Source organism: Octodon degus, unplaced genomic scaffold (assembly GCF_000260255.1).
Source record: "Octodon degus isolate 3935 unplaced genomic scaffold, OctDeg1.0 scaffold00087, whole genome shotgun sequence".
NCBI lineage: Eukaryota > Metazoa > Chordata > Mammalia > Rodentia > Octodontidae > Octodon > Octodon degus.
In genome coordinates this window covers 10,445,049-10,454,889 of record NW_004524663.1, presented here as the reverse complement: position 1 = coordinate 10,454,889, position 9,841 = coordinate 10,445,049, and the positions used below count along the sequence as shown (strand labels likewise).

The 9,841-nt window shown below is 39.9% G+C and overlaps 1 pseudogene; it reads left to right on the top strand.

Annotated features, from left to right (window-relative positions):
- Nucleotides 1-7,977: 7,977 nt before the first annotated feature.
- LOC101571771 overlaps nt 7,978-9,841 on the top strand; it is a 21,164-nt pseudogene continuing 19,300 nt past the window's right edge.

The window sequence follows — 9,841 nt, the reverse complement described above, 5'->3', positions numbered from 1 at the left end:
TAAATATTTTTTTAAAATAAAAATAAAATGACATAGCTAAGCAGAGCATGGTAAGCCCGGTACTCTTGGGAAGCTAAGGCAAGAGGATATGAAGTCCAAGCCCACCTTTGGCAAGTTAGCAAGACTGAAAAGAAATGAAAAATAAATAAAGTGACATAGCTACTAAATGGCAAACCAGACATTTATGTATGTTAAATATGTCTGTGTATAGTGAGATCTGACACAAGTCCAGCTTCAGTGAAGCTGTCTTACAAGAAAGGGAGAGACTGTGACAGACACAGACAGAGAAACAGATTGACTGCCTGCCTGCCTGCCTGACTGACTGACTGACTGACTGACTGACTGACAGACATAGACAGAAAGGATACCTGGCAACCAGCATCAACAGTAAGCAAGGACCTATGATTCAGGTTCCCAACCAGCTTCTGACCAGAGTTTTGAGCCATCCTAGCTGATTCCATCTGGACCACAAGTGAGAGCCGTGCAGTCTTCAGAGAGTTTTAGGTAGAAAAGCTGCGTGATCTGCCTTACATGTTAAGTAGGTCACTTGACTATCATGTAGAGAACAGGCATTGATTAAACTCCTTCTGTCTCTCAGGACTTGTGGCATGTAATACCCAGACATTAGTAATTTAATTTTACAAAATTATCATTTTTATTAATATTAATTAGAATTATTGAGACTGGACGTGGTGGTGCACACCTGTAATCCCGGGTCTTGGGAGGCTGTAAACAAGCAGATCACTACAAGTCCCATCTAGTAGTGAGACCCTGAGCATGCTGTAGATCCTTCCCTAAAATACAAAATAAAAAAAATAATAATAAGGTAAAATAAACTTTGTACTGTAAAATTTAAAAATAACACATACAAATGAGAAGTAGAATAATCAGTCCCAATCCAGAGACATAAAAGAAGGCCTAGATAAATAATATGGCATCTTGTTCTCAAAGGAACAATTTAATATTGTTTGATTTCCAGTTTCTTAGGAATTTTCCATCTGTCTTTCTGATTTTTGACTTCTACTTCAATTCCGTTGTAGTAAGAAGCACACTTTTTGAGGTCAGTCTGGACTATATAGAAAGACTGTCTCAAAAAAATAAAAAAGAAAAAGAGATTATGTCTTGCTAGTGGTTGCTCTGTTGCTAGCTTTGAAGGAAGAAGCCACCATGAATCATGTAGCTGCAAGAAAGTGCATGCTGCCAACTACCATCTGAGTAGAGAAGTGGACTCTTTCTTACTGAGTCTCCAATGAAAGTCTAATTCTGGCTGCAACCTTGTAAGATCCTGACACACACAGCCTAGTAGACCCAGGCTGAAACTGTTGGCCAACAGAACTGTGACACATATGTTAATGAAAGCCACGAAGTTAATGAAATTTATGTGGCTCATGAAAATGAATATACATTGTCTGGTCTGCAAAACAGCTCCTTTTCCTGTGATTTGTTTCAGAAAACAGCAAGTAGGATGAGATATGTGTGTCCAAGGGGGTGGGTAGTTTGTTGAGGGATATTAATGACAGTGTGTCTTTTACTGTAATTTTTTTAAAATCTAAGCATTCACTATATTTTCAGTCACATTTTGTATGCCTCAGTCAAAACTGTAGCACAAGGGGTTAACTGATTAGTTGATGTGAAAACATAGATTATCAGAGTTTGAAGAAGCTCACAGATCATATGGTCCAGCCCCTCTATGGCAAACAGGTCCCTCACCCCCCTCAAGGGAATATAGCTAAGTATGTGAGAATGTTAGGATACTAAATTGGAAGATAGCCAAGCATGGTGGCACACACCTGTAGTCCCAGAACTCAGGAGACAAAGGCAGGAGGATCATTGTGAGTTGGAGATGAGCCTGAACTACAACCCTGTCTCAAAAAAAGACCCAAAATAAATAAAGTCAATTGGAAGATAGCCTGAGTCTCATTTGTACTTAGATGATATAGTGATTTGTATCTAGTTGTCCCCCCAAAGCCTCATGCAGTTATTGGGGCAGGATTCTAGAAGTTGTGATTAATTCATTATCCAATTGTGGATTATGGGAGCTCACTTGTAATCTCTTTCCTCAACCTTCTGAGGGCTAGGATTACAGTGCTACACCTGCCTTGGGGTGGGCAGCCTGCATACAGTGTAAGGGAGAGAGAAAGGCTTGCTCCTGCTGCTTCTCCCCTTGTGCTCTTCTGGCTTTTGCTGTTTTCTGCCGCCATGAGCTGCTACCGTCTGCAACATGCCACTCTGCCTTGGAGCCAGCTGAGTATAGACTGAAACCTCCCCAAACTGTGAGCTAAATAAACCCTTCCTTCCTTGAATTTGAATGTTGGGTGTTTTGTCCCAGCAATGAGAGAAAAATAACTAAGACAGATGACAACTAAAGACAAGGATAACTAATAATTTTTCAGTTTTCTTATGATTCTGGGAAAACTATTAATTGTGATATTTAATTTCTGTTTTCCTAATATTTTTACTGAGGAAATTTGAGAGTTTGTATGCTTGTCTCTGAGCTTAGGGGAAAGAAACTAGGTAAAGGACTCATCTCCATCTCATTACACAGCCATAAACTATATTTCATTGGCTATGAAAATGAAAAATCACCAACAGATGATACAGTTGGTAGAATTTTTAAGGCACCCATCATCAGTCTCTAATTTATTTATTTATTTATTTATTTAGTTAGTTAGTTAGTTAGTTAGTTAGTTTTGAAGACAGAGTCTTGCTATGTAGTCCAGATTGGCCTTGAATTCACTTTGTAGCCCAGGTTAGCCTCTAACTCACTGTTATCCTTTTTTTTTTTTTTTTCAATGTATTTTGTACAGGGTCTACTGGGTCTCACTACACAGATCGGACTTGTAGTGATCCTCTTGTTTGCAGCCTCCCAAGTGCTGGAATTATAGGCACACGCCACCATGCCCAGTCTCAGTGTGCTCCAGGGACAGGGCCAGCACACCAGGGATTGAACCTGGTCCCTACACCTGCCTAAGCAGGCACTTTAATCCACTGAGCTATCTGGCCAGCTCTAGCCTTTTATCTCAACCTCCTGAGGACGAGGCTTATAGGCATGCACCACCTTACCTGGGTTTCGAGTTGTTAATCTTGAAGCCATTATGTTATAATTATGAAATACTATGATTTATAATTATGTACGTTCAAATATGAACTGATACCTAACATACAAATGTCAAATTGGTTGTGGATGGTTCTATAAACAATATGTTCTTTGACAGTTTAAGCCTTCATGGCTTCTCTCTTGCTCATTTCTTGCAGCCTTGCCTTCTGGGGTCTCCACTGCGCTTTGGGCTTCACACACTGCTATCTCAAGGGCACACAGCCTGGCCTCCTTAAACTTCTTCTAAAGTCTGAATGGACACTTTCCTGGCCATAACTCTTGCCTTCTGCATGCACCTAAAACCAGCACCATGTGGGTGAGGGAAAGCTTTGCCACTAGCTGAAGGAGTAGCCAAACTTCCTTCTGCTTGGGCTCTGGGGGTCAAGAGATTGCATTGCTGAGTGTGAGCTCATTCCAAAGGAACAAAGTCCCTAGGCCCCAAGCCATTTTGAGAGAGAGTGGCCTGGGCTCTCTTCTCAAAGCAAAGTCTTTCACTTTTTCAATGTTGAGCCTGAAAAGTCCTGCTGATTCTTGTGGTGCTCTCGGGTCATCTTCTCTACTGTCCTCTTCCAAAGTACTTGCCTTTTCAATGCTAGTCTCTTTAGTAACCAAGTTCTCTGCTCCATCTTTGTAGCCTGCAGCTTTATTGGAGCTTTCTTTCTGGACACGCTAAAAACTTTTAAAGTCATTCTGCTGGGCTGTTTGCTCTTGATTCATATGATAGAGCAGGCTAAACACACAAAACAGCTGTGCCACTAACTCAGCATTAGATCACTTCATTTCTTCCACCAGATTAGTCATGGCCCTTAATCTCAATCTCTGGCAATATCTCTGTGAACAAGCAAGTTACAGACAAATTTTCTGCCAAAGCGTGACATACATGGCCTGAAATCCAACTGCCCTGGAGTCCTTCCCAACAGAAACTTCCTGAGCCTAGTCTTTACAAATTGCATTTATATCCTTATTCCTGAGCTCTGACCAGAATCTCCCATCTGACCTCTCTGAACCTTTCCAACTCCTCCTAAAGGCCCTTTCCACAGGCCTGCCACATAGCCATGTAACATCATAGCACTAGCCCCACTCCTGGCACCAAAGTCTGTCTTAGTTGCTTTCTCATTGCTGGGACAAAATACCTGATACCCACAAGCTAAAAGGAGGGGAGGTTTATTTTGGCTTGCAATTTGAAGAAGTCTCAGTCCAGAGTCAGCTGACTCCAAGATATGGTGCCAGGACATGCCAACAGTGACCTACCTCTTCCCACCATGTCCACATCCCAACATCACACCCAGCTATAAACCAATTAGTGGATTAATCCTGTATCATACCCATGCTCCAATCCCCTCCCAAAAGCCCTACCTGTGAGTGCGTGGGGCTTTAGGGGGATATCTAGATATAAGGCATAACAAATACAGTGGTTCCTCAGTTCACCAAATCAGACTCAGTGTTTAAGTTTGATGTTGGCTTTAGAGAGAAATTTGATTTGGTTATTGTCCAGTTCAGCTTGCAACTAAAAACTTGGAAAGAATTGTTTGTGAACCAATGTACCACTGTACCATTAAATTCCTTTTATTCCTCAGTAGGCTCCCCCATCTCAATTTATAATTTATAATTTATAATTTTAGTATAATTATAGATCTCTTTTCTGTGGTTAAGGGTGATACATTGCTTCCTAGAGTATGTTGATATCTAGTTTGTCTTTGATGCTGTTATTCTTGCTGATTCCAAAACCAGAGAAGGACCCAACCAGAAAAATAAAAGAACTACAGGCCAATCTCTTTAAATAACTTAGATGCAAAATGCTCAATAAGATACTAGCACATAAGCCTGGCATAGTGGTGCATACCTGTAATCCTGGTACGCAGGAGGCTGAAGCAGAAGGATCACTGCAAGTTTGAAGACTATGTGGTGATTTCAAGGCCACCATGAACTACATACTGAGAAACTCTCTCCAAAACAAAGCAAAATACTGGCAAATAGTGAAACAAATCATCAAAAAGATCATGAGCCATAACCAAGTAGGCTTCATCCCAGGGGTGCAAGGATGGTTTAAAATACACAATTCAATAAATATCATCCATCACATAAACAGAAAGGACAAAAATCACATGATCATTTCAGTAGAGGCAGAAAAAAAAAAGATTTTGACAAAATCTAACAATCCATTCATGATAAAAATCTTGAAGAAGGCTAGGTTATAGTTCAGCAGCACAGTACCTGCCCAGCAAGTTCAAGGTCCTGACTTCAATTCCTGGTACCCACAAAAAAAAAATCCTGAAGAAAATAGGAATAGAAGGTCTCTCAATCTCATAAAAGCCATTTATGACAAACCTACTGCTAACATCATATTAAATGGTGAAAAATTGAAAGCATTCCTTTCAAAACGAGGAACAAAAATGGTCAGCCACTACGACCAATCTTATTCAATACATTAATCAAAATATTAACCAGGGCAATTAGACTAAAGAAATAAATAAAAGGTAAACATATAGGAAATTAAAATATTAAAGTAACATTATTTTAAAATGATATAATCATCTACATAGAAGACCCAAAAGGTCAAAATGGCCATTTTCTTTCTTTTGTTTTTTTTTTTCTTTCTTTCTTGCTTGCTTGCTTGCTTGCTTGCTTGCTTGCTTGCTTGCTTTCTTTCTTTCTTTCTTTCTTTTTTTTTTCTTTTTTTTTTTGAAACAGAGTCTTGCTATGAAGTTTAGGGTGGCCTTCAGCTCACTTTGTAGCCCAGGCTGGTCTCAACTCCCAAGGATCCTCCTGCCTCAGCCTGTGGAATGCTAGGATTATAGGCATGCACCACCACACTCAGAAAAATGGCCATATTTCTAAAACTGATATATAGATTTAACACAGTCCCATGAACATATCAACAATGTTCCTCACATAACTAGGGAAAACATTCCTAAATTTATGTAGAACCAGAAGAGTCCAGGAAGAGCAAGAAAAATCTTGGGCAACAAAAGCAAATCAGGAGGCATCACAATCTTGGACTTCAGGTTATGTTACAAGACTACAGTGATTAATAAAAAGAGCATAATACTGACTCAAAACCACACATGTGGATCAATGAAACAGAATAGAGGAAGTAGAAGCGACCCTGGGAATATTCAGCCATCTGATTTTTGGCAGAGGGGCTGATCCACATATGCTGGGGCAAAGACAGCCTCTTTTGGTGCCAGGGAAATCAGCTGTACAAATGCAGGAGATTGAATCTAGATTCATATTTCTTACCATGTACTAAACTAAAATTAAAATGGGTCAGAGTTATAAATGTTAACACAATCTGCTGGAAGATAGAATAGGGAAAATTTGAAAACAGAAGTTCCATCTGCCCAAGAAATGACATCAACAATCAACAAATCAGGGCCAGCCAGATAGCTCAGCAGATTAAAGTGCCTGCTTAGGCAGAGTGCAGTAGCTGGGGTTTGATCCCTGGTGTGCTGTGCTGGCCCTGTCCCCACAGCACCCTGAGACTGGAACTGATACTGGGCGGACGTGGTGGTGTGCCTATAATCCCAGCACTTGGGAGGCTAAAAACAGGAGAATCACTATGAGTCTGATCTACGTAGTGAGACCCTGTAGGCCCTATACTAAGTACATTTTTGAAAAATCAGCAGATCAGATCATCAAGTTAAAAGCTTCTGCACAGCAAAACTGTCAATACAGTTAAGAGCTAACCTACAGATATTCCTCAGTTAATATCTAGAATATATAAAGAACTAAAAAATTAGACTTCCAAAATTAAAAGATTTAATGTAAAACAATGGGGAACTGAAATGAATAAATACTTATCAGACGAAGTACAAATGGTCAACAAATACATGGAAAAAGTGTTCAACCTCTCTGGCTATTAGAAAAAAGCAAATTGAAGCAACATGTATTAATCTCCCTAGTGTAAGAAACTGAAAGAATAAATAAGACCCAAAAGGTACAATAGATATTGTGAAAGGGAAATAAACTTCTCCAAAGGAAAGAGCAACTGGGATAGGAGAAAAGAAAAAAGAAGAAAGGGAGAAAAAAAATATGTATATAAACATGATGGTACTAATTTCTATTAGGTCATTAATTTTTTTTCTGTATTTTAGGGAAGGCTCTACAGGGTGTTCAGGATCTCATTACTAGATCGGATTCATGGTGATTCTTCTGTTTACAGCCTCCCAAGTGCTGGGATTACAGGCTCACACCACCATGCCCAGTCTCAATTGCTGTCTCAGTGAGGCCAGCAGGGCAGGGCTGGGTCTACCAGTTCATTAAAAGGAACAGTTAGTGCTTATATTGTTCAATCAATTTTGCATGCCTTAGGGGTTGTGGAGATGGCTCAGTGGAATAAGCGCTTACCTGGCAAGTGCAAGGGCCTGAGTTCAATCCCTAATTCCAGGAAAAAAAAAAAATTGCATGCCTGTATCTGATAATCTGAGCAACTACTTTGAAGATAACAATATACAACATAATAACCATTGTTAATTTCCTATCTTGTTTTGAAATGCTCTCTTTTTTTCTTTTTTTGTTTTAAAATAAAAAAAAAAGAAACAACATTGAGGTTTCATCTTAATTCAGAAAGAATGGCTGTCCTTGAGAAATAAGATAATAACAAATGCTGGCAAGGCTGTAGGGAAAATAGAACGCTTCTACATTGTTGGTGGAAATATGAACTAGTACAACCACACTGGAACTCAGTATGGCCAGTCCTCAAAAACTAAAATAGAAATTCCATTCAATCAGCTATTTCCTCCTGTGTATCTTTCTCCCAGATGTTAAGAATTTCATATTATAGTGATATAAACCTACCCATGTCTATACCAGCACAACTCATATAGCTAAACCTGAAAAGCAGCCTATATGTCCATCAACATATGAATGGTTTATGCACCATGCAATATTACTCGGCAATAAAGAAGGATTACAGTACAGTAATTTAAAGGAAAATGGGGGGAGATGGCTCTAGAATAAGTGCTTCCCTGGCAAGTGTAAGGGTCTGAATTCCATCCCCAGTTCTGAAAAAAAAAAAAAAAAGGAAAATGGATATACCATGAGACAATAATGTTAAGTGAAATAAATCACCACAGAAGCTTAAAAATTGTATAGTTTCTCTATATGAGAACTTCAGTGCATAATTAAGAACAAAATAGAGCAGAGTACAGGGCGTGGTGTGGATCTGGCTGCACTGTTGATGGCTGCTGCAGTGCTAGGCTGTTTGCTGCAGGCCCCTGGTGGGTCCCAAAGCCAGATTTAGACGAAAAAAACCAAAAATGTACATGGTGCTAAACATGGCTCAAGCCTTGCAACTCATCCATAATGAACTACTAGGAGCGCACTTGATAGTCTACTGGAAATTCAAATTAATAATACATTGGAAGAGAAGAAAATTTATAGTCTGGAATACAGATTTGGACAGTTTGGAAATGATTCTGTCTTAGAAACCCATAGCAGAGTCCATGAAATTGTCTATGACCTGGTTGTTAATAAGAATCCAGTTGATCACAACCTTCCTGTAAGCACCATGTTCCTTTGTGGTCTAGTGCTGCTTGTTACAATATCTTTTCTATAAGGCTTTTATTGAGTTTGATTGACTAATAATTGGATTTCTAGAGCAATAAATTCTTAAAAAACTGATTGTCTCATCAATTCTGAGCTGGGATCCCTAGCTGGACAAACCTACTCCCTGGTGATCCCAACTAGAAACATGGTGTCTGTCTATGTCAGGGCACCATTGCCACTGCTTGGACATGTTCAGGGGCTCATTGTCATCCTCATGGTCTTCGCTAATTACGGAGGAGGAAAATATTGATACTTCAAACATTCCAGCTGGAATGTGGCTGACCTTGGGCTCCCATGATTTGTATTTATTATGGGGGTCTTCAGTTTTTCTGTCAATGACTTTTATACTTCTGCAAAGATGCTCAAAATCCAAATGATGGGGGAAATTGTGTGGAGGAATCTATTTTTCATTTCTACAGGAACTGTCTTTTGAATGGGAGATGGTGTGAATTCCTTGTACTTTGTGGTAGTTGGGAGTGACTGACTTGTGGTTGCTGTGTTGGAGCTCCTGTTTGCTATACCATACCTGAAAATTGAGTCTCAGAGAGAAACTGCTCATCTCTTCAACACATCACTTCCAGCTGGTTCCAGTGGTTCCTCCTTTTAATGCTGGAAAGCACTTGGCTGGATTTCACATACTTATTATCAGTCGTGGGTGCCCTACTGGGTACCTTAACCCCTGGAGGGATTGGAGACTTGGAGAAGTATGCAAACTGTACTAGAGGAGCTGCAGGCTACATTGACGACCTGCTCCTGGGAGTTGATCACCTGTACCAGCATCCTTCTTTGGTTCTGTATTATATCAGAGTGGCCTACTGTACTGGTTAATACATTGTGTCAACTTGAGAAGCTTGGAAGTTTAAGTGACTCAGGAGAGAGCCAGGATTCTTAGTTTGTAAACAGCCTTATCCTGTGCAAAAGGAGCGCGTGGACAGTGTGTAAGTTCTACACCCCGAGCCCCTAGGTAGCTTGTTTATAATATAAGGAGGGAAGAGAGGTTGGCTAGAATCTGCAGCTGCTGCCCTTCCCTTTTGTGTTTGCTATTTTCTGCCGCCATGAACTGCTGCCCTCTGCCGTGTGTCACTCTGCCTGAGAGCCAGCCGAGTGTAAACTAAAACTTCCACAGACTGAGATAAATCTTTCTTTCTTTCTTTCTTTCTTTCTTTCTTTCTTTCTTTCTTTCTTTCTTTCTTTCTT